Source organism: Pseudophryne corroboree, chromosome 11 (genome assembly GCF_028390025.1).
Source record: "Pseudophryne corroboree isolate aPseCor3 chromosome 11, aPseCor3.hap2, whole genome shotgun sequence".
Classification (NCBI taxonomy): domain Eukaryota; kingdom Metazoa; phylum Chordata; class Amphibia; order Anura; family Myobatrachidae; genus Pseudophryne; species Pseudophryne corroboree.
Window position 1 is genome coordinate 296873195 of NC_086454.1, and position 26097 is coordinate 296899291.

General features: G+C 47.5%; 1 long non-coding RNA gene across 1 annotated transcript; it reads right to left on the minus strand.

The window, feature by feature from the left end:
• Positions 1–3035: 3035 nt before the first annotated feature.
• LOC134969502 (uncharacterized) lies at positions 3036–26097 on the minus strand. Its single transcript, XR_010189495.1, has 3 exons — positions 26022–26097; positions 25091–25379; positions 3036–4400 (listed from the first exon to the last, which is right to left on the minus strand). It is a non-coding gene; the product is annotated as an uncharacterized LOC134969502 (long non-coding RNA).

The window sequence follows — 26097 nt, forward strand, 5'->3', positions numbered from 1 at the left end:
GGTATCGCCTGCCTAGAGAAGTTGAACCTAGATGGTATTTGGTAGCGGGGACACACTACCTCAAGAAATTCTCTAATTGCCTGTGAACTAACGGCGGATACCGGACGCACATCTAACACCATCACAGCTGCCAAGGCCTGAGTTATCCGCTTTGCAACAGGATGACTGCTGTGATATTTCATCTTCCTCGCAAAGGACTGTTGGACAGTCAATTGCTTACTGGAAGTAGTACAAGTCGTCTTCCGACTTCCCCTCTGGGATGATGATCGACTCCCAGCAGCAACAACAGCAGAGCCAGGAGCAGTAGGCGTTACACTCAAGGATCCACCGGAGGAATCCCAGGCAGGAGAGGACTCATCAGACTTGCCAGTGACATGGCCTGCAGGACTACTGGCTTTCCTGTCTAAGGAGGAAATTGACACTGAGGGAGTTGGTGGTGTGGTTTGCAGGAGCTTAGGTACAAGAGGAAGGGATTTAGTTGTCAGTGGACTGCTTCCGCTGTCACCCAAAGTTTTTGAACTTGTCAATGACTTCTGATGAATGCGCTCCAGGTGATGTATAAGGGAGGATGTTCCTAGGTGGTTAACGTCCTTACCCCTACTTATTACAGCTTGACAAAGGCAACACACGGCTTGACACCTGTTGTCCGCATTTCTGTTAAAATAATTCCACACCGAAGAGGTGATTTTTTTTGTAATTTGACCAGGCATGTCAATGGCCATATTCATCCCACGGACAACAGGTGTCTCCCTGGGTGCCTGACTTAAACAAACCACCTCACCATCAGAATCCTCCTTGTCAATTTCCTCCTCAGCGCCAGCAACACCCATATCCTCATCCTGGTGTACTTCAACAGTGAGATCTTCAATTTGACTATCAGGAACTGGACTGTGGGTGCTCCTTCCAGCACTTGCAGGGGGCGTGCAAATGGTGGAAGGCGCCACCTCTTCCCGTCTAGTGTTGGGAAGGTCAGGCATTGCAACCGACACAATTGGACTCTCCTTGGGGATTTGTGATTTAGAAGAACGCACAGTTCTATGCTGTGCTTTTGCCAGCTTAAGTCTTTTCATTTTTCTAGCGGGAGGATGAGTGCTTCCATCCTCATGTGAAGCTGAACCACTAGCCATGAACATAGGCCAGGGCCTCAGCCGTTCCTTGCCACTCCGTGTTGTAAATGGCATATTGGCAAGTTTACACTTCTCCTCAGACGCTTTTAATTTAGATTTTTGGGTCATTTTACTGAACTTTTGTTTTTTGGATTTAACATGCCCAATGTCATAGTAGAGAGCATCGGCCTTGGCAGACGACGTTGATGGCATTTCATCGTCTCAGCCATGACTAGTGGCAGCAGCTTCAGCACGAGGTGGAAGTGGATCTTGATCTTTCCCTATTTTACCCTCCACATTTTTGTTCTCCATTTTTTAATGTGTGGAATTATATGCCAGTAATATATCAATAGCAATGGCCTACTGTACTGTACTATATGTATACTGCTGGTCACCAAAATGTTGCACTGTCCTACTATATACTGCTCACAACAATGCAGCACAGATATGGATACTTGAAGTGATACGGAGCTGCAAGATACAGCAATGGCCTACTGTACTGTACTACTGTATATGTATACTGCTGGTCACCAAAATGCTGCACTGTCCTACTATATACTGCTCAGAATAATGCAGCACAGATATGGATAGTATACTTGACACAGAGCTGCAAGATACAGCAATGGCCTACTGTACTGTACTACTATAATTATATACTGGTGGTCCCCACAATGCAGCACACTGAGCACAGATATTTGCAGCACACTGAGCACAGATATGGAGCTTTTCAGGCAGAGAACGTAGATATTTGCAGCACACAGCACAGATATTTGCAGCACACTGAGCACAGATATGGAGCTTTTCAGGGAGAGAACGCAGCCACGTCCTCTCCGTTCAATCTCCAATGCACGAGTGAAAATGGCGGCGACGCGCGGCTCTTTATATAGAATACGAATCTCGCGAGAATCCAACAGCGGGATGATGACGTTCGGCCGCGTTCGGGTTAACCGAGCAAGGCGGGAAGATCCGAGGCTGCCTCGGACCCGTGTAAAATAGGTGAAGTTCGGGGGGGTTCAGATCTCAGCGAACCGAACCTGCTCATCTCTACTCATAAGGTGGGTTCTTCCTGGGCGGCTGCCCGGGGTGTCTCGGCTTTACAACTCTGCCGAGCGTTTACTTGGTCAGTGTCAAACACGTTTGCTAAGTTCTACAGGTTCGATACCTTGGCCTCTGAGGACCTGAAGTTTGGTCAATCGGTTCTGCAGGAGCCTCCGCGCTCTTCCTCCCGTTCTGGGAGCTTGGATACATCCCCATGGTACTAATGTGGACCCCAGCATCCTCTAGGACGTAAGAGAAAATAGCATTTTAATTACGTACCGGTAAATCCTTTTCTCGTAGTCCGTAGAGGATGCTGGGCGCCTGCCCAGCGCTTCGTTTTCCTACAGTGGTTATGTGGTTCAGTACAGCTTTGTTTTTAGTTAAGTACGACATTGTTACTTGGTAAGTAATGTTTCAGCGGTTGCTGAGTTTCAAGCTAGTTAGCTTGGTTTGCCTTGTATATTTGAGCTGGTATGAATCTCGCCACTATGTGTGTATAATCCTTCTCTCGAAGATGTCAGTCTCCTCGGGCACAGTTTCTAGACTGAGTCTGGTAGGAGGGGCATAGAGGGAGGAGCCAGGCCACACTCTCAAACTCTTAAAGTGCCAATGGCTCCTAGTGGACCCATCTATACCCCATGGTACTAATGTGGACCCCAGCATCCTCTACGGACTATGAGAAAAGGATTTACCAGTAGGTAATTAAAATCCTATTTTTGTTCCAAGAGCTAATGGATTTTGAAAAATAATAAGAGGACCCCCCATCCCAGCAAGTGGGGAGCAACCCTCTGGATTTCGCCATGACCTCTAGACCCCAAACCACGCACATGGTAACATACAAAGGAAGGATCAATATGTGTCAAATTATAATTCTGAATGTGTAGTGTAAAAGAACATTAATGATGACATGCTTAAATATCATTTTCACATTTTTTCCAAACCATAGAAAAACTTGGTGGGCTTCAGTGGGACCGCCGAAGCCGACCTGACATTTCCATGTAATACATAGAATGAACATAGAAAATAAACATATTTGTAGAAACATAAACTGTGTTACAAAAAATCCCATAAGGCCTAGTAATGGCATATTACGGAAAAGTAACTAAAGGAAAAACATTATGAGACCGTTCTATGCATTCTAACTGAAATGTTCCCAATTTAAAAATTTACTTGGTGGGCTCCAGTGAGATCACTAGAGCCGACCAAGCACCTCCTCACAAATCTTATAGTGAACATATACAAGAGGTATAGTTTTAGACCTCGAGGGATATTAACGAATAGTAGACAATAATATCTAGGTGCTAGAGGAGGTTACTCTAAGAATACATGAGGGGACTGTAATAATTCACCTTAGCAATTAGGTGATTTCGTGGAAAAGGGAGCTGGTGAGCTCGATGAAGCAGAAAAAGACAGAAAGTGTTTGCTAGCATCATCAGGGTCATCAAATGTTATAGTGCGCCCATTATCTTTAATTTGGAAGGGTAGAGAAGCGCAAATCATTTTTGTGATTCCACCAAGAACTTACAAACTGGTGAAAAAGCTTTGCGCTTCTGAGTTACCGCCAGTGAAAAATCTTGGAATACTAAAATACGATGTTCATCACTGACTAATTGGCCCTGTTTTTTGTATGCTCTCAAGATCATTTCTTTGGTTCTAAAGTCAAAATAGCGGGCTACCACTGGTCTGGGGCGGGTGTTAGTGCCTTCCTTTTCTATCCCTATCCTATGTGCCCGTTCAATTTGAGGGAACTCTATTGTGTGAGAAATGTGTAAGCCTTGTGTCAATTTAGATGACAAAAAGTCCCCCAAGACTAATGGTTTCACTTGTTTGGGAATGCCAATAAATCGCAAGTTGTTTGTACAATTTCTATTTTCAAGGTCATCCAATTTTTCTTGGAGCTCCATGATCATAGTGATGGAAGAGTCAGCCGAGGATTGTAAGGCCAGGGCCGAATCCTCAACGTCACTCATCCTTTGTTCCAGTTCTGAAATTCTTGAAGTATTAGAAGCTTTTTCCCTTAGAGTGGATTGAAACAAATCTTTAAATCTGTCCAATTTTTTTTTATCAATGTGTGGCATAAGTACAGATAGAATTTCCCGGGCAGTTTGGGAAATGAGAACTGAAGAGTCTAATTGCAAGACTGAGTCAGAATCCGCAGCCATTGGGTCTGTGTGGTGTGAGTCCTGGGAGGCCGATCCGCCCTGTTTGTGAGATTTTGTCCTAACCATTGTATCTGGAGTATTCCTGAGCATAGACCTAGATTGAGAATGAGAAGTCAAGAATTTACCCATCAGTTAGTAGGATCAGATAATATAAGCCTGAGAGATGCAAACAGAGTTCACCAGCAAAATATAGTTAGTAGACCATGTATATTTTCAGAAGTAGATTACAATCCCCCTAAAGGATATATTTAAAAATAAAAAAGATAATATTCCCAAAAGTAGCTGAGATAGAATACAATTTCACGAATGAATAATACAAACATAAATTCCTGAAAGAGTAGTTGGCTGTGAAATAACAGCAAGAACCAAGTATTCTACTAATCTTGGTTAAACAAGTAGAGAAAAAATAAATAAAATACCACAACAAAAGTCAAAGAAACTCAATAAGTGAACATATAAAAAATAAGCATACGGTAAAATAGACCAGAGATTCCAAACAGTATGAAAAATACAAATTACGATATACCAATAATAGGAATATGATATCAGCGATTTAAACTGAGGTAATTCAACAGAATGACCACAAGATGGTAGCAATAGCTATTACACTGGTAACTAATACAGGTATAAGCCTGATGGAACAATTTAGAAAAATGGTCACTAGGTGGCAATGAAGGCTGTTACATTTTCAAGTAACATTGGTTTAGTAGAGTAAGTTAAAAGAAATATATGGGAGAGTGAAAACCTGAGCAGATTTTTTTAGAACAAATATAGTTTGTGTAAAGTCAAGACGCCACTTATGTATAATAGTGCTCTCTCATAGGGGTCTATTCATGTAGCAGAGAAAAGCCCTGTTTTACGTTAAACAGGGCTTTTCTCTGCTTACCGCAATTCAGAGCGGGTTACCGTGGAGAAGTCCCTGACTTCTCCAGCGGTACCCCCGCTCTGTGCCTGAATCGCATCACCATACCTTTGTATGGTGAGTGTGATTCATGAAGGTGCGGAAAGCTCTGCTTTCCGCTTCTCCATGGAGTTCAGGTTCGCCATCTGAGGACGGCGTAACCTGAACTGCGGTGCGGAGACGTCGGGGAAGCTCAATGCTTCCCTGATCGCTGCTCGGCACCTCGCGCTGGCTCCGCCCCCCGACCTCCCAGCAACCACTGCGGCCGGCCGGGAGGTCAACACCATGCGCATGCGCAAAGGGACCCGCCGCTGGAACCCGCGCATCGCTGGGAAGGACCGCCGGAGAAGACCTCACCGCGGGAGCCCCAGACACCGCAGCGCATCGTCGGAAGGGTAAGTATACATGAATTGCTACTTATCACGGCTATACATCGCATCGAAGCGATGCGATGTATAGTGATAAGTAGCAATTCTGATTTCGTTTTCTACATGAATAGACCCCATAGTGTGAAACAGATGTCATTGGCGTATAAACAAGTCAGTGCAGTGTAAAGAACAGCAACTGCATATATAAAGTTGATTGGTACTTGACCTGTGGATGCAATTAGTTGAGTAGAGTTTCAATGCAGCTCAAATAGGATGCATCCTGAGAAATAATCCCAGTGTCCTTTCGCTGGAGGTCTAGGAGAACATCGAGGGCAGCCTCCACGCTATAACCTCGGGCAGCTGCAGTGGGTCCATGGCGATAACAGGCCCCCGTCTCAGGGGTCTATTCATGTAACAGAGAAAAGCCCTGTTTTGCGGTAAACAGGGCTTTTCTCTGCTTACCGCAATTCACAGAGCCGGTTACCGTGGAGAAGTCTCTGACTTCTCCAGCGGCACCCCCGCTCTGTGCCTGAATCGCATCACCATACCTTTGTATGGTGAGTGCGATTCATGAAGGTGCGGAAAGCTCTGCTTTCCGCTTCTCCATGGAGTTCAGGTTCGCCATCTGAGGACGGCGTAACCTGAACTGCGGTGCGGAGACGTCAGGGAAGCTCAATGCTTCCCTCATCGCTGCTCGGCACCTCGTGCTGGCTCCGCCCCCCGACCTCCCAGCAACCACTGCGGCCTGCCGGGATGTCATCCAGCTGCGCATGCGCAAAGGGACCGTTGCTGGACTCCGCGCATCGCAGAGAGGGACCGCCGGAGAAGACCTCACCGCTGGAGCCCCAGACACCGCAGCGCATCGTCGGAAGGGTAAGTATACATGAATTGCTACTTATCACGGCTATACATCGCATCGAAGCGATGCGATGTATAGTGATAAGTAGCAATTCTGATTTCGTTTTCTACATGAATAGACCCCTCAGTGAGGGAAGAGAATGTCAGTGGGCAAGGGCGTAGACCGAAAGATCCACCAGACAGGTTGAGCATCCATGGAGGTGTACATGAGAGCAGTCAAAGGGGAAGGGAGAGCCACCAGAACCAGCCGCCCGAACTCCTCTTCAAGGCAACATGCACCCGGCGATCACCTCTCCTCCGATTAGCCAGTACTCCCCACGAGGCTCCGATCAGACAAGACTGCCCCAGCGAGCAGACAAGTAGAAGGAGAAGAGCTGTGTCTCCACCGCGTCCACCCGCGACTCACCCGGGAGACGAGTCCCGATTTCCAACACAGTGGCCGCCGCCGGCAGCGGCAGCCCGCAGAGCTGAGGGAATGAGGGAGATAGGCAGCAAGAGCACCTCTTCAGATGCCACAGGAGAAGGTTCCTGGGTTCCGCTACCACTCCAGATACAGCAGATCCACAGCAGCTGCACCTTCAGGTACAATTAGTCTATAATGGTGGGCGCAGGAGTAAGAAGAACTATAGGATAGCCAGTAGGGAAGCCAATCCCTGGCCATTTTTTCAATCCCGGGTATTGGGATTGAAAAATAGCCAATTCCGGGATACCCAGGATTGGCTTTTAGCTAGGTGGCCGCCCCCTCGCCCCACCCACCCCGCACACATAACTCACCATATACCGGTGGCGGGTGGGTGGGAAACAACCTTTCATCGCTGCTGGTGGCTCCCTGCAACAGCTGACGGCGCAGCGTGACCTCTAATGCTGCGCTGGGGAGCCGGAATAAGGAAGCCGGGCAGCTGATCCCTCAATCCCCGGGATTGGAGCTTCCAATCCCGGGATTGAATCCCGGCCATTTTTGGCCCTAAATCCCGGGATCCCCCCGATCCCGGGATTGGCCACCATAATAGCCAGCACTGGACACACGTGGCGCAGAGTTATAATGGCACTGAGGAGAATCGTTCCAGGGGGAAGAGGCAACGTTCGGCCAGACTCCGGGGTAGGAAAACGTAGCTCTGGTTCTGCTAGAGGTCCAAGCAATCCCTGCTGTTTCCCCTTTTCCAGTAATATTTATATTGTCAGCCAGTAGGTTTAGGATGGTCTGGAAGGTTTTTCTAGGGATGCCAGACGCAGAGCTGTCTAAAAAGCTGCCAAGTTTAAGTGCAAAACCAGAGGTTCTTCTACAGGCACTAGAGGTAAACTATGCAAGCCAGCAACTGCCGGTTCACAGGAACAGAGCTCAAGCTCTGCTTCCTCAAAGCCTTCAGCATTACGGTGGACCCCGGTGCCTGGAGGACTGGCAGGTGGGAACCCGACTAAAATTTTTCAGTCACATCTGGACAGGTTCGTGCCAGGATACCTGGGTCATAGATCTTATTTCCCAGGGCTACAGACTGGAGTTTCAGGAGCTCCCACCTCACAGGTTCTTCAAATCAGGCTTATCAGTTTCACAAGAAGAAAGTATAACCTTACAGGGTGCCATTCAAAAACTGGTACAGAGACTCAGGTCATTGTTCCAGTTCTACCTCATCTGCACAACGAGGGATATTATTCCAATTTGTTTGTAATACCGAAACTGGACGGTTCGGTAAGACAGATTTTTAACCTCAAGTCGTTAAAGCCGTACTTACGAGTGTTCAAATTCAAGATTGAGTCTCTGAGAGCGGTGATCTCAGGTCTGCCGGAGGGGGAATTCCTAGTGTATCTGGATATCAAGGATGCGTACCTTCACATTCCGATCTGGCCACCTCATCAGGCTTATCTACGGGGTGCAATGCAGGACTGTCACTACCAGTTCTAAGCGCTGCCATTCGGTCTCTCCACGGCACAGAGTGTTCACCAAGGTGATGGCAAAGATTATGTTTCTACTCCGCAAACAAGGAGTGAACATAATTCCGTACCTAGACGATCTTCTGATAATGGCACTGTCCAGAAAGCGTTTGTTGGACAGCATTGGCCTCTCAACCAGACTACTCCTGGATCACGGGTGGATTCTGTACTTACCAAAATCTCACCTGGAACCGATGCAGAGACTTTCTTTCCCGGGAATGATACTGGACACAGAGTCTCAGAGAGTGTTCCTTCCCTTGGAAAAGGCTATGGTAATCCAAATCGATGCTTCGGGCTGTCCTGAAGCCAACCCCGGATCTCGGTGCATCTGTGCATTCGCCTTCTGGGGAAAAAGGTGGCCTCTTACGAGGCGCTTCACTATGGAAGGTTTCATTTCGAGGCCCTTCCAGCTGGATCTGTTGGATAAATGGTCCAGATCGCATCTTCACATGCACCAGAGGATCTGTCACCAAGAGCCAGAATCTCCCTTCTGTGGTGGCTACACCTAGTCGAGGGTCCACGGTTCGGGATTCAGAATTGGATTCTTCTAACCACAGACGCAAGCCTCAGAGCTTGGGGAGTAGTCACCCAGGGGATGCAGTTTCAAGGAAGATGGTCAAGTCGGGAAGTCGTCCTCCCTATAAACATCTTGGAACTCAGGGCAATCTACAACGTCCTTCTGCAGGCTTCATCTCTACTTCGAAATCAGTCCATTCAAGTCCAGTCAGACAATGTGCCGGCGGTAACGTACATAAACTGACAGGGCGGAATGAAAAGCAGAGCAGCAGTGTCAGAGGTGTCAAGAATTCTCCTCAGGGCGGAAAAATACGCCGTGGCGTTATCGGCGGTCTTCATTCCGGGAGTAGACAACTGGGAAGCAGACTTCCTCAGCAGACATGACCTGCACCCGGGGGAGTAGGGCCTTCACCCAGAGGTGTTCAGGTGCTTGACACGTCGATGGGGATATCCACAGATGGGGATATCCACAGATCGACATGATGGCCTCTCGACTCAACAAGAAGCTCAAGTGGTATTGTTCCAGGTCGAGGCACCCACAAGCAGTGGCAGTAGACGCTCTGATAACTCCGTGGGTCTACCAGCTGGTGTACGTGTTTCCTCCACTTCCTCTGATCCCAAGAATTCTAAAGAGAATAAAAAGGGAAAAGGTTCAAGCAAATCTCATTGCTCCGGAATGGCCTCAAAGGGCCTGGTACGTGGATCTTCTTGGGATGCTGATCAAAGATCCGTGGCCTCTACCTCTTCTTCGTGAGGATCTTCTGCAACAGGGCCCATTTGTTTATCAGGACTTACCGCTGCTAAGTTTAACGGCATGGAAGCTGAATGGCTGATTCTAGCCAGAAGAGGGATTCCTGACATGGTCATCCCGACTATGATCCAAGCCAGGAAGGGGGTAACATTACCACCGTATATGGAAGAAGTATGTCTCTTGGTGTGAGAGCAGACAATATTCTGGGGTGGAATTTCATCTGGGACGTCTTCTGCTTTTTCTGAAGTCGGGAGTGGATGTGGGCCTACGCCTAGGCTCAATTAAAGTCCAGATTTTGGCCTTGTCTATTTACTTTCAGAAACAATTGGCTTCTCTTCCTGAGGTCCAGACATTCTTGAAAGGTGTTCTACACGGCACCTTGGGATCTCAATTTGGTGCTGCAGTTCCTCCAATTGGACTGGTTTGAACCGTTACAGGAGGTGGATGTAAAGTATCTGACGTGGAATACAGTCACACTGTTGGCCTTGGCTTCAGCAAGACGTGTGTCGGAGCTAGGGGCATTGTCTCACAAGAGCCCCTACTTAATTTTCCATGAGGACAGAGCTGAACTCCGAACTCGTCAGCAATTTATTTCTAAGGTGGTGTCCGCGTTTCACATCAACCAACCTATTGTGGTTCCAGCTGTTACGGACACCTCTACTACTTCAAAGTCTTTGAATGTTGTGAGGGCTTTGAAGGTGTACGTAAAGAGGACAGCTCGTCACAGGAAATCCGACTCGCTGTTCGGTCTCTATGATCCCAATAAAATTGGGTTTATTGCACGCTAGATCAGGCTCACTATCCAGCATGTTTATTCCATGGCAGGATTGCCAGTTCCAAAATCTGTACAGGCCCACTCTACTAGGTCGGTGGGTTCTTCTTGGGCGGCTGCTCGTGGTGTCTCGGCTTTACAGCTCTGCTGAGCAGCTACTCGGTCAGGTTCGAACACCTTTGCAAAGTTTTACAAGTTTTATACTTTGGCCAGCTGAGGACCTTCAGTTTGGTCAATCAGTTCTGCAGGAACCTCAGCACTCTCCCACCCGGTTTGGGAGCTTTGGTACTTCCCCATGGTACTAAATGGATTCCCAGAATCCCCAAGGACGTAAGAGAAAATAGGATTTTAAATTACCTACCAGTAAATCCTTTTCTCGTAGTCCGTAGGGGATACTGGGCGCCTGCCCGGTGCTTCGTTCTTCCTGCACTGTTATTTAGTTAAGTATTCTGGTTTGTTCAGCTGTTGCAGTTCATCTATCCTCTCAAAGTATGTCCGTCTCCTCGGGCACAGTTTCCTAGACTGAGTCTGGTAGGAGGAGCATAGAGAGAGGAGCCAGCACACACCATCAAATTCTTAAAGTTCCCAAGGATCCTAGTTGACCCGTCTATACCCTACGGTACTAAATGGATTCCCAGTATCCCCTACGGACTAGGAGAAAAGGATTTACCGGTAGGTAATTAAAATCCTATTTCTCTTACGTCCCAGTGGATGCTGGGGACTCCAAAAGGACCATGGGGTATAGACGGATCCGCAGGAGCCTGGGCACACTATAAAGACTTAAACTGGGTGTGAACTGGCTCCTCCCTCTATGCCCCTCCTCCAGACCTCAGTTACAACTTTGTGCCCAGGAGTGAATGGACACACACTAGGGGAGCTCTACTGAGTTTCTCTAAAAGACTTTATGTTAGGTTTTTTATTTTCAGGTAGACCTGCTGGCTACAGGCTCCCTGCAGCGTGGGAGTGAGGGGAGAGACGCAGGACCTACTTCTTAGCTTAAGGGCTCTGCTTCTCGGCTACTGGACACCATTAGCTCCAGAGGGTTCGATCACTTGGTGCGCCTAGCTGCTTGTTCCCGGAGCCGCGCCGTCACCCCCCTCACAGAAGCCAGAAGCCGGGTGAGTATTAGAAGAACAGAAGACTTCAGTAACGGAGGTAACAGGCAGCGGTCGCGCTCCATGCTCCCACACACCAACGCACTCACAGGGTGCAGGGCGCTGGGGGGGGGGGGGGGAGCGCCCTGGGCAGCAAGTTACTGAGGCACTTTTTTAGGCTGGCTGAAGTTGTTCTTCGGTGCCTGGGCACCGTGTCCGCTACCCCCGCCAGCATATCGCAGCGGTCCCGCTGCGCGCCATTGCTCCCACACACCAACGGCTGGTATCGGGTGCAGGGCGCAGGGAGGGGGGGGGGCGCCCTGGGCAGTATGTTTTACAGTAGGTTTTACTTCCAGAGCACATATACAGTGGGTAGCCACTGTATATGGTCCCCTGCCTGCATATACGGGTTATAATATAACGGCTACCGCGTGCCGATAAGGGGCGGGGCTTAGCCCTCACAGCTAGATACAGCGCCATTTTTCCTCAATGTCCCCCTCAAAACAGTGTACAGCACAAACAAGGGGGGGGGGGGGGGGCACATATTGTTAGTGTTATGTAGGAATGTATAACACTATTTGATTTGGAAATGGGCATGTACTCATGGTTGTGTATAATCGCTGTGTGCTCCCTGTCAGATATACACTTGTGTCGACATGTGTGAATGTTCTGTCACAAACGCCTCTGGGGTTCGTTGTCGGCATCACCGACGCCTGTCTGGTGCTTGTTACTGTAGATACTGAGTCAGCAGATCGGGTGTGTTTTACTTGTTCATAGTAAACACGGTATGGGAGACACAGTAGTCTGTGGGTGACCCTGTCGGCACCAACTGTTATTACCGGGTGTAAATTGACATGCTGTAACTAACTTATACCTGTATATATATATATATATATATATATATATATATATATATATGGGTATTTATATGATTCGCTTCCATGAGCCTGTAGCTCGAGCACTGACAGGGTTATATCTGTGGGGGAATGTAGTTAAAATTATATATGTATAATTCCCCCGGACCCCTTGGGGTCGCAAGAATGTTATTTTGCCTGGTTACTGCTCCCTGCTGTCGACGATTACTAGGTTTCCTGTTGACTATAATGCTTCCTGGTAGATCCACAACTGCGGTATTCAGTACATGGGCCCTCATTCCGAGTTGTTCGCTCGCAAGCTGCTTTTAGCAGCTTTGCACACGCTAAGCCGCCGCCTACTGGGAGTGAATCTTAGCATCTTAAAATTGCAAACGAAAGATTCGCAATATTGCGATAAGACATCTCTGTGCAGTTTCTGAGTAACTCGAGACTTACTCGGCATCTGCGATCAGTTCAGTGCTTGTCGTTCCTGGTTTGACGTCACAAACACACCCAGCGTTCGCCCAGACACTCCTCCGTTTCTCCGGCCACTCCCGCGTTTTTCCCAGAAACGGTAGCGTTTTTTCACACACTCCCATAAAACGGTCAGTTTCCGCCCAGAAACACCCACTTCCTGTCAATCACATTACGATCACCAGAACGATGAAAAAGCCGTGAGTAAATTTCCTAACTGCATAGCAAATTTACTTGGCGCAGTCGCAGTGCGAACATTGCGCATGCGCACTAAGCGGAAAAACGCTGCGATGCGAAGAAATTTACCGAGCGAACAACTCGGAATGACCCCCATGGTCATACACATTCAGAACACATTAATGTCATTTGGGTCCCGAAGGTTCCGGACAATCCGCTTATATGTATGTTATATGTATATATAGGTAGGATATGTGTGTATATGTGTATTACATCATGTGTATTCATCTTATGATTTATAATGAATGCTGCAGTAATTGTATTCTTTCTTATGTGCTGGTCGCTCTGTTGACAAAGCTCTAGGTCGACCGTGACGAGTGGGTCTCCCGTCCTCTCAAGGAGTCCGAATGTTTATTCTTTTCCCGCGGCGGATAGAATACTGTGAAAGTCCACTCCTGGTCGACACCGGATCCTGTCACAAGGGATCGGCTACAGGAAGCTAAGTGATATTTTATTTCTATTCTTTGGTCTTATTGGCATTACATGCATATGAGGGAGTGTTTATATTCGGAAGGACATCCGATAAAATTATCCTGCAGAGACCGGGGATTTTCCTTATGTTGGGTTTTCTCTATATATCGCGGCAGGCTGCAGTGCGTATACAGGAGGTGCCCGGGGAAATGCTAAGATACTGGAGTTTTTTCCCTGGGACAGTCTGCCGCGGTTTGGAGATGCCTTAGTTGAGTCAATCTCGTCGGATACTGCTGATAAATCTAACTTGGTGAGTTAGAATCCCTCACAACGGTTGGTGACGCATTGTTCTGTGGGATGCAGTCCCGTTAACTAGTCGATACCGTTCTTTTTTCCTTTTCTGTGTAGTTGGAGGGTGAAAAGGTAAGTGTTCTGCAGCCTTGGTAGGTTCGCAGAAGCGGATGTTGTTTTCTGTTTCTCAAACATCCACCACATGGGCTGAGTCTACGCGCCTGGACCCCACTCCGGTGGGGACTCGTCTACTACTTTTCAGTTAGTCCGGGAATAGACCAGGACCCGTGAGTTAATTGTAGAATCCAGAGGGGGACTGTCTGGAGTTACAGTTGTTTTCCCTCACTGTTTTCCTAATAGATCTTACCGTTTCCCCTCTGGAAGGGGAGATAATACGCAACGCCATATCAGAGGTGCGTCAGGTTCAGAGCCTTGTCCTCCTGTCCCGGTTAAAAAAAAAAAAAAGTTTACATGCGTTCTACGCATTCAGATTACCTGGAACGATAGACAGGATGGTCGTTGCCATTTCACTGGAGTGATGGTAGTGTGATGGTTTTCTTTCAATAGTAAGATCCATTGTTATTCTGTAATGAGATGTTCGCCTGATTGAGGCGAGGTCAAGTAACGAGTGGTGCAAATCGTTATTTCTCTCTGTCTGTTCTTCAACACAGGGAAGGGCTGATGTTCCCAACGACGCAGATGTTGGAGGTGGTATCAGAGTAGACACTGAACGGTTGAGGTTCTGTGCTTTCCTGTGGTAAGAGGTCTGAAGACTCTGAGTCGGATCAGATTTGCAGTACCAATCCATCTGTTGTTCCATTGATGAAGAAGTTGGGTGCGGCCTAAGAGGCCTTTTTTCGGTGAGCAGGTCAAATGCCAGAGTGGTTTTCACGGGACCTGTTGGGAATGTGGTCCGGGGCTCACCGGCACATGCACCGGAATATAATTCTAATGGCCAGGATATCACTCCTGTGAGGTCTCCTCAGTTCTCACTTCCTAGAGGGATGAAGGTTCGGGATTCACGATTAGGTCCTGGTGTACATGTGTGCAGATCTCCGAGGCTGGGGGGCAGTCCTTGCATGGGAAATATTTTCAGAGGAAAAGGTCAAGCTGCTCGGTTTATGTGTCCCCTCCGCTTTCACTCTGCTGAAGGTGATTAACGTAAGAAGAACAGAGGTTCCGGCGATACTCATTGTTCCGGTCTAGCCAAGGAGTGCTTGGTATCCAGTTCTTCAAGATTTATTCATAGAAAATCCCTGTCCTCTTCCTCTACGGGAGGAAACTGTTACAGCAAGATCAGAGTGTGTATTAGGACTTATCGCGGCTGCGTTTGACGGAGTAGCGGTCGAACGCCATATCCTAGTCCGATCGGGTCGAGGTCATTTCCACACTTCTTCAGACTAATAAAGAAGTAACGGCGAAGCCTTAACACCGTGTTTGGCGTGAATATGTGTCTTGGTGTAAATCTAAGAAGCTTCCTACGGCAGACTTTCAGCTGAGTCGTTCTTCTCCGTTCTTTGCAAGCAGGTGTGGATGCAGGCCTACAGTTAGGCTCCGTTTCACGATAATTTTGGCCTTGTAAAAAAATTTTAAGAAAAAAAAAAAGAAAAGAATTGGCCACTTTTCCGGAAGTTCAGACTTTCGTGGAAGGAGTACTGCACATCCAACCTCCATTTGTGCCCCATTGGCACAGTGGGCTCTTGACGTGGTGTTGCGTTTCTTGTGTCTCACTAATTGGAACCTTTATTAAAGGTTGTGTTAAAATTACTCTCTTGGAGAGTGGTCATGCTTTTGCTTTTTGAAGGGGACCGCAAGGCGGTTGTTGGCAGTAGTGGCTTTGTCTCACAAGAGCCCCTGTTTGGTCTTCCAAGTGGATAGAATTGAGAACTCGGATTGTAGTTCTGCTGAAAGGGTTTTGGGGTTTTTCAAAAACCTGCCTTTTTTTGATGCCGGTGGTAACTTCAGCATTGGCTGATTCAATCTTTCTCGATATAGTCAGGTCTGTGAAGATTTATGTCGCCAATTGGGCTCAGTTTGGGGAAACAGAGGCTCTGTTTGTCCGGTATACTCCCAGCGTGCTTGGGGCACCTGTATCTCTGCAGGTTGTTTCCTGCTGGATCTGTGACAGGATTCAGTGTGCTAGTTCTACGGCTTGATTGCTGTTACCGAAGTCGGGGGAGACCCTTTCTACTAGGAAAATGGGTTATTTTTGGGCGGTTGCCCGAGTTGTCTAGGCGGGTTAGCTTTGCCGAGCAATTACTTGGTCGGGTTTCAAACACCTTTGCTAAGCTCTACAAGTTTGACACCCTGGATGATGGGGACCTCATGCTTGCTCAATCGGTGCTGCAGAGTCGTCCGCACTCTCCCGCCCGTTATGGAGCTTTGGTATTGACCCCATGGTCCTTTTGGAGTCCCCAGTATCCTCTAGGACATAAGAGAAAATAGGATTTTAATACCTACCGGTAAATCCTTTTCTCTTAGTCTGTAGAGGATGCTGGGCGCCCGTCCCAGTGCATACTGTGTCTGCTGTTATTGTTTTTGGTTGCACTTTGTGGTGTTTCTTCTCTGTCTGGCTATCGCTGACATTGTTCATGCCATGGCATGTGATTTCTTATTGTTGGTTGGCTAACACACAGGTTGTGTTGCATATTCTCTCAGCATATGGCTGTATGGTTTTCATACAGTGGGCTGGTGTTCTGTAGAAGGCCAGGTCTTGCGGTATGTTCATGGTGTGAGCTGGTATAACACTCACTGTGTTTAAATTATAAATTCTTTCCTCGAAATGTCCGTCTCTCCTGGGCACAGTTTTCTAACTGAGGTCTGGAGGAGGGGCATAGAGGGAGGAGCCAGTTCACACCCAGTTTAAGTCTTTATAGTGTGGCCAGGCTCCTGCGGATCCGTCTATACCCCATGGTCCTTTTGGAGTCCCCAGCATCCTCTACGGACTAGGAGAAAAGGATTTACCGGTAGGTATTAAAATCCTATTTTTTTCCCATTATCTCTCAAGGAAGCCATGTTTGTTGTGAAGGGAACAGCTCTGCGGGATTGGGTGGAATTGTATGTTTTTTTTAAACATGTTTGCAAACTGTTAAAACTCTTCTGTTGTTTTCAGGTGTATCATATGCACCAAGGATAGGCTGGTGCCCGCGTGCCCTGACTGTAAGTAGCAAACTAAGCGTATACTGTAGGTATTGGTGGAGGGAAAGCGAACATGCATACATGTGGGTTAATATATTATTTCTTTTCTGTGTATTCAGTGCGGAATCATCTGCGGACAGTTTTATATAACTATTAGTGCTGTTTATTACTAAAAGGGTAAGTACAGTGGTTCTGGTTCATGATTTAGTTATGTACAAATCCTGCAATCCTATATACAGGTATGGATATGTTGGTCAGATTAGAATCAATCAAGAGCTTCTGCTTTTTTACAGATTCCAACATGTATTAGAATATTTGTCAAATCTAATGAGAGAGAGAGAGAGAGAGAGAGAGAAAGTTGAGAGAGATAAAGTTCCAACCAATCAGCATCTGTTATTTTTGACTGTGTTTGAAAAATGAGCTAAAAGCTGGTTGGTACTTTATCTGTCCATGGTAAGATACATCTCCTCCATAGACCTACTGTATGTTACATGCTGGTATAAACTGTTTTACACAATAAACCACTGTTGCCAATTAGAAGTGACCATGTAAGTGTTGTCTCTACCTCTCTATAGGCTCTTTCCTTATTTTACACCAGTTATTATTTGCCCATTGTAAAACATTCAGTGGGCGATTTGACTATGTACAGTATTTAAATGTTTCAGGTGTGTTTTGTAGCTCAGGATGGCCTTGTTATATTAGTAATGGGGTATAATGTTTAGTCACGTGTGGCAGATCTCCTGTCTTTAGGCTGATTGACTAACAGTGAGGCTCTGTGTCGTGACGTGGTTTATAACGGAACAATAACTTGTTTGAGTGCCATACAAAAATGCATACACCATGCTAAATGCATCATTTAGTGGAACCTTCACATTTGTGTACTTTATAGTATGCATGCACTAACTTATTTCTTACTGCCATTGGTTGCTGCTTTTATGGCTCAGACTAGGCCAGTGTTTTTGAATCACGGTGCCCTACAGTATCAGAATCCTTTTTCACAGCAACCCTAGGCCAAAAGTTTCTTATTGAGAAATTTAGAAAGAAATATTAAATTAAGTACATTGTGTTTTATATGTCATCCTTAGTTTCTCTTACGTCCTAGAGGATGCTGGGGTCCACATTAGTACCATGGGGTATAGACGGGTCCACTAGGAGCCATTGGCACTTTAAGAGTTTGAGAGTGTGGGCTGGCTCCTCTTTCTATGCCCCTCCTACCAGACTCAGTTTAGAAAATGTGCCCGGAGGAGCCAGTCACAGCTAGGGGTGCTCTACAGAGCTTCACTGGAAAAAGTTTATTTTAGAGTTTTATATTTTACAGGGAGGCTGCTGGTAACAGCCTCCCTGCCTCATGGGACTAAGGGGGGGAGTAGTGTCCGCCCTGCGGGGTCTGAGCCACTATCTCCGTTGACAGGACACTGAGCTCTTGAGGGGATCGAACGTTCCCCGCCACAGGGGATCGAACGTTCCCCGCCACAGGGGATCGCTCACCCTGGCAGCATGCCGTCACCCCCTTACAGAGCCAGAAGATCAGTGGTGAGTCAGTCACCAGCCCCCCTAGCAAGCGGGGAGCCTGTGTGAAGATGGCGGCAACAGGGTATGGAGCAGGGCTCAGCGGTACATAGTGCGGCGCTGTAAGGGGCGCCCTGAGCCAGCACCTACACCCTACACGGACCTCTAAAGCCTGTCAGGGTCCCAGGATCGCTGCCAGCATGCATCCTCAGGCCAGTATAATCTCCTGAAGAGCGGGAATACAGCGCCATTAAGGGGGCGGAGCTTCTCCTCAAAGCGGACCCAGCAGCGTTCAGCACCATTTTCCTGCCTGCGGAAACGCTGTCAGTGAAGAGCAGTCCCTCCAGAGCAACTCCAGGTAGCTCTTACGGTAGCAGGGGGTTGTAGATGGGGTGGGAGGCTGTGTAAAAACTGTGTAACCTATTAAGGTGCACCGTCAGCGCTGGTTGGGGTCTCCCTATACCTTGAAAGCGCTGTGTGTGGGTTGGCTCCAATCTCTGTGTCTCTATTGCCATTCTTGGGGGTGAAACTCTGTCTAGCCTCCCCTGTGTGTCTGTGGAGTGTTTGGGGTCTCCATTTAGCTATGTCCAGGGACTCTGTGTCATATGCTGCAGAGGATATGTCCTCTCAGGATGATCTCATTCCATGTAATCAGGATTGCACTGTTTTAGCGCAGATACCAGCATAGGGAGCCTGAATGGTTATCCTCTATCAAATCTATGAATTCTCAGATTTCTACTAGGGTTGCACAGAATGAATCTGCAACTCAGGTTTTACAGAACTCTATGGCAGTTTGGTCCGGTTTTGTTACCTATGGGCCCCCCTCTGTAGTTTCCCACAAACGTGCTCTTGCCCAGATTATGCAAGATGACACGGATACCGATTCTGACACGGCAGACGGTGATGGGGATGTGCTCAGGGGGGCCGCATCTCTGGCTAAAGGGGTGCAGTTGATGATAGAGGCTATCAGGGATGTGTTGAATATTGCTGATACACCTGAGCAGGTTGAGGAGGCTTACTTCACTGACAATAAGAAAACCTTCCCTGCATCCAAAGAATTAAAAGCTATTTTTGAAAAAGCATGGGAAAACCCGGAGAAAAAATTCCAGATCCCTAGAAGAGTTCTGGTTGCTTTCCCCTTCCCTCAGGAGGATAGAAAAAAAATGGGAAAACCCACCCATGGTGGACGCATCTGTATCCAGACTCTCGAAAAAGGTGGTTTTACCTGTCCCAGGATCTACCGCCTTAAAGGAGCCGGCTGATAGCAAAATTGATACTACGCTCAAATCCATATACACGGTTTATGGGGCGATAATACTTCCTACTATTGCCTGTGCATGGATTTCCAAAGCTATAGTAAACTGGTCAGGCACATTACTTGAGGATTTGAATACAATGGATAAAAGTGACGTTGAATTGTTTTTACGTAACATTCAGGATTCTGCAAGTTTTATGGTGGAATCCATGAAAGACCTGGGTTCAATGGCTGCAGGAATATCTTCCATGTCTGTCTCAGCTCGTCGAGGACTGTGGCTGCCCCAGTGGTCTGCCAACATGGAATCCATGAGTGGTGTGGAGACACAGGTCAGGCTCTCTTTGGGGAAGCGTTGGATGTACGGATCTCCACAGCTACAGCGGGTAAGTCACCTTTTCTTCCCTCAGCTGCACCTGCTATGAAGAAACCTTTTTCTTCAGCTGCATCACAGTCCTTTTGGGTTGCTAAAATAAGAAAGGCCAAACCGTCCAACACCTTCTTTAGAGGAGGTCGACCAAAAATCCAAGAAACCTGCTGCTGCGGTTTCCCAGGAACAGAAGCCTGCTTCAGGTACGCCAAAGTCCTCAACATGACGGTGAACCGCACAGCCTGGAGGTAGGGCCGGTGGGGGCGAGACTCAGACATTTCAGTCACGTCTGGGTGTCGTCCGGCCTGGATCCCTGGGTACAAGATATTGTGTCCCAGGGGTACCGGCTGGAATTTCAAGATCTCCCTCCTCACCGGTTCTTCAAATCAGGCTTGCCAGCTTTGCCGGCAGACAGGGCTATCCTAAAGGGAGCCATCCAGAAGTTGGTGGAGGCACAGGTTATTGTACCAGTTCCTCCCCAGATGCAAAACAAGGGTTACTATTCAAACCTTTTCGTGGTACCGAAACCGGATGGTTCAGTCGGGCCCATTCTGAACTTAAAATCACTAAACCCCTTTCTGAGGGAGTTCAAGTTCAAAATGGAGTCTCTAAGGGCGGTGATATCAGGTCTGGAGGAGGGGAAATTCCTGGTATCACTGGATATCAAGGATGCGTACCTCCACATTCCGATTTGGCCGCCGCATCAAGCTTATCTCCGTTTCGCACTGTTGGCCTGTCATTTTCAATTCCAGGCTCTGCCATTTGGCCTCTCCACAGCACCGAGTGTATTCACCAAGGTGATGGTCGAAATAATTCCATATCTGGACGATCTGCTGATAAAGGCATCGTCCAAGGAGAAGCTGTTACAGTCCATAGCTCTCACGACCCAGCTTCTCAGGGAACATGGTTGGATCCTGAATCTTCCAAAATCACATTTGGAACCTACCAGGAGGTTGTCATTTCTGGCAATGATCCTCGACACGGAAGTGCAGAGGGTGTTTCTTCCAGAGGAAAAGGCGTTGGTGGTACAAACAAGGGTCCAGGATGTTCGGAAGCCAACCCGGGTGTTGGTTCATCAGTGCATTCACCTTCTGGGGAAGATGGTGGCCTCTTACGAGGCTCTGCAGTACAGGAGATTTCATGCTTGGTCCTTCCAACTGGATCCCCTGGACAAATGGTCAAGATCTCATCTACACATGCACCAGAGAATACATCGGTCACCAAAGGCCAGGATCTTACTCCTCTGGTGGCTGCAATTACCTCACCTTCTGGAGGGCCGCAGGTTCGGGATTCAGGACTGGATCCTTCTAACCACAGATGCAAGTCTCCGAGGCTTGGGCGCAGTCACTCAAGGGGAAACCTTTCAAGGAAGGTGGTCAAGTCTGGCAGCTGGCCTACCGATAAACATTCTGGAATTAAGAGCCGTCTACAACGGTCTTCTCCATGCGACCCATCTTCTGAGAAATTGAGCCATTCAAGTGCAGTCAGACAACGTAATGACAGTTGCTTACATAAACCAACAGGGCGGAACGAAGAGCAGAGCTGCAATGTCAGAGGTAACAAGAATCATCCTCTGGGTGGAAAAACACGCGTTGACAGCAATCTTCATTCCGGGAGTAGACAACTGGTGACAAATCTTTGGGGTGTACCTCAGATAGACATGATGGCCTCTCGCCTCAACAAGAAGCTTCGGCGGTATTGTTCCATGTCGAGGGACCCGCAAGCGGCGGCGGTGGACGCCCTAGTGACTCTGTTGGTGTTCCAGTTGGTATACGTGTTTCCTCCACTTACATTCATTCCAAGGGTTCTAAAACTCATAAGGAGAACAAGAGTTCAGGCAATCCTCATTGCTCCGGACTGGCCAAGAAGGGCTTGGTATGCGGATCTTCTGGATCTACTGCTAGAAGAGCCGAGGCCTCTTCCTCTTTGGGAGGACCTGCCACAGCAGGGGCCGTTCGCTTATCAAGACTTACCGCGGCTACGTTTGATGACATGGAGGTTGAACGCCAGATATTAGTACGGACGGGCATTCCGAACAAGGTTATTCCTACCCTGATACAGGCTAGGAAAGGAGTAACGTCAAAGCATTACCATCGCATTTGGAAAAAGTATGTGTCTTGGTGTGAATCCAAGAAGTTTCCTACGGTGGAGTTTAAACTTGGACAATTTCTCCTCTTCCTCCAAGCAGGGGTGGATATGGGCCTGAGATTAGGTTCCGTAAAGGTCCAGATTTCGGCCCGATCCATTTTCTTCCAGAAACAGTTGGTTGCCCTCCCTGAGGTTCAGACCTTTTTGAAGGGAGTTCTGCACATCCAGCCTCCCTTTGTGCTACCTACGGCGCCCTGGGATCTTAACGTGGTGTTGCAGTTCCTCCAGTCGGACTGGTTTGAGCCTCTACAGGAGGTTGAGGTCAAGTTTCTCACGTGGAAGGCTGTCACTTTGTTGCCCTTGGCTTCTGCTAGACATGTGTCGGAGTTGGGGGCTTTATCATGTAAAAGCCCATACTTGATCTTCCATGAGGATAGAGCTGAGCTCCGGACATGTCCGCAGTTCCTTCCGAAGGTTGTGTCGGTATTTCATATCAACCAACCTATTGTGGTGCCAGTTGCTACCGACTCCTCAGTTTCAGCAAAGTCCTTGGATGTTGTAAGGGCTCTGAAAATCTATGTGAAGAGGACTGCTCGTCACAGAAAATCGGACTCTCTGTTTGTCCTGTATGAACCCAAGAAAATTGGGTGTCCTGCTTCTAAGCAGATGATCTCTCTCGCTGGATCAGGTTCACTATCCAGCATGCGTATTCTACGGCAGGATTGCCGTGTCCTACGTCTGTTAAGGTCCACTCTACTCGTAAGGTGGGTTCTTCCTGGGCGGCTGCCCGGGGTGTCTCGGCCTTACAGCTTTGCCAAGCGGCTACTTGGTCTGGGTCGAACACGTTTGCAAAGTTCTACAAGTTCGATACTTTGGCCTCTGAGGACCTCAAGTTTGGTCAATCAGTTCTGCAGGAGCCTACGCGCTCTCCCTCCCGTCCTGGGAGTTTTGGTACATCCCCATGTTACTAATGTGGACCCCAGCATCCTCTAGGACGTAAGAGAAAATAGGATTTTAATTACCTACCGGTAAATCCTTTTCTCGTAGTCCGTAGAGGATGCTGGGCTCCCGCCCAGAGCTTCGTGATCCTGCAGTGATTACTTAGTTCAGTACTGCTTCTTTCTTGGTTAAGTACTGCCTTGTTAGTTCGTAAGTAATATTGTTCAGCCGTTGCTGATGTTTCAAGCTAGTTAGCTTGGTTTGCCTTGTGTGTGAGCTGGTGTGAATCTCGCCACTATCTGTGTCAAATCCTTCTCTCGAAGATGTCCGTCTCCTCGGACACAGTTTCTAGACTGAGTCTGGTAGGAGATCATAGCCCACATTCTCAAACTCTTAAAGTGCCAATGACTCCTAGTGGACCTGTCTATACCCCATGGTACTAATGTGGACCCCAGCATCCTCTACAGACTACGAGAAAAGGATTTACTGGTAGGTAATTAAAATCCTATTTTCAATTGTGTGGTGAGGGACAGGATTTGCTTCTGTTTCTCAACATATTTTATGATAGATGGTCACCAGCACAAGCTTTGCCTATTACTTTGACTAGAAAATAATGTGAATTGGACCTGGACCACCAACCCAGGGCACCTCTGCAAGTGTACACAGGGGCAGATATATTGAGCCTGGAGAAGTGATAATGCAGTGATAAGTGGAAGGTGATAACGCACCAGCCAATCAGCTTCTAAATGTAATTTTTTCAAACCCATAATGATTGGCTGGTGCGTTATCACCTTTCACTTATCACTGCTTTATCACTTCTCCAGCCTTAACCACTTAAGTGGTATGCCCGGAAATCTTCCAGGGGCCAGCTGAACTGCCGTCATTGGCCACCACGGAAGATTTCTGGGCTATGTTACTTCTTAATTCCCTGGGGACCGCCAGCGCTGATTGCACGGCGGCCAGGAAACAGCATAAACCATTACAGTGTTAAGCCTGCCCCCCTGACTCCTATTGGCCAGGGGGGCGGGCTTATCTGTGTAACAGTTTTTGTGATGCCCGGCAGGCGATTCCTGCAGGCGATCCCCCTCTGCACTCCCCCCAATCTAAAAACACACCCTGGGAGGTGTGTTTAAAAAAAAACAACAACCCACCACTGAAGGGCTTAATACATCTGCCCCACAGTTTTAAGAACCATTGTGATCTATTTCATCCTCTCCCTCCACATTGTCGTTTGTAGTACTAGTGCTGTCCCAGTTTATAGGATGAAACCTTGCAAGCTGGGTTTGTATGGCATTCAGTCCTCACGGTAGATTTGATCCCTTCCAGCTCTTATGAAGCTGTTAGTGCTGGGATTTGTAGTTCCAGAGCAGCCAGTAAGTCATAGTGGTTTTCAGGCCTCTCTTCAAGACCTATTATTTGGGGGTGATCTCCAAGGGGCACACATTAATATAAATAATAGCACATTTGCGTGTTGGGTGGGACAATACACGTATAAAATGTGCACAATCCAGTGTAGATATCACACAACAGGTGCTTTGTAGCCTGGGGCAATACAATGGACTGTAAGGGATAAAGATTTATTATCTCCTATTCCGATCTCCGATTTATTCTCTCCTATTTCAAAACTCATATTTGCAAATAGTAACTTGCGCTACCTTTGCGGCGGAATACAAGTTGGGGCTATTGCGCACTTATACATATGATGTGTCCTGTAATGCAGTGTGAGTCTTGCTGAGGTGATACAGAATATAAAATATAAGCTTGCATATTATTTTGCCTATTTAAAGTAAAGGCTTATGAGGAACCTAATTTTTATTAAATGATTTTGCGTTGCAGCTCAATTAAAAGCTAAAGTCCATAGGTAGCGTTGTCCCTTTTTCTGTTTACTAAGCTGCTTTTTATAATAGTACTACCTGGCTGAGCTTACATTTATGTTCTTAAATCCATTTTTACTGCTTGTTTAATGATTAACTGGCTTATTGTAAAATTGCCACCTTTTACTTTTAAAGGACCTGTGCCCTACCGACCTCACCTCAGACATCTCCTGCCGATCCCCGATACATCTGTCATGAGAAAAGTGGTTTGCTGGCAACTGCTCATGTGTCGGCAAGAAAGATAGCCGCAGTGGGCAAAATGTATAGTACACAAGTTGGGCTGGACAGTACATTGGATTGGCAGTGCTGGTCATTCATTGCTGCGTTGTAGCTGTCACTTGCTTAGGGTTGGCCTCAAGTCTGTTACTATCACTCGGTTCAACCAACTTTGGAAAATAGGTGAATAGTTCCCCATTTGTAGCAGAGACTTTCCGTAGTGTTCAAGTCCTGCATGTAAAGAAGGAATACTTAAGATGAGTACACACTATAAGATTTATCGTCCAATATCTTGTCCCAAACAGGATTGGAAGGATCTCAGTGTGTGTACATTTCACTTGTCATTCGTCGCATCTTCCCATCTGGTGTGGTGTGGTGTGGTGTGGTGAGACACAATTGGATACAATCCTCTGACACAATAAATTGTGCTGTTGTACGTAAGATTACATTGTGTGTACGCTTACTGTATATATCACGAATTGTGGGATTTAGTGAAATTGGAACGGCCGTTGCACCATTACATTGTATAGTGAGTACCAGCTTACTTCAGAACTAATCCAAATGCCATAAGGATATATTCAATTACAGTCGAAACTGCTGTTTTGTCGGAAAGACGGCAGTTTTTGACTTTTTAAGGTCAGAAGGGGTCCCGACCTATTCAATACCCCCCTCAGCTTTCCGACAATTCGGAATATCCGTCGATCTGCGTGCTTCTGTCGGAAACAGGACCAAATTCGTCAGGTTTTGGTCCCGTTTCCGACAATCTCAACCCGAATTTAAAAAAAGTTAGATTGAGGTGAGGAGACGGGGGAGCAATGTGGCGGTCTATGGGGAGCAGGGCGGGGGGCTAGCGGCAGCAGGGCAGGCAGGTACCTTAAGCCGGGCGTCCCCCCGCCGGGCACCTCTCTCCCTGCAGTGCTCCCTGGGCCGGCACTGGGCTACAAGGCTG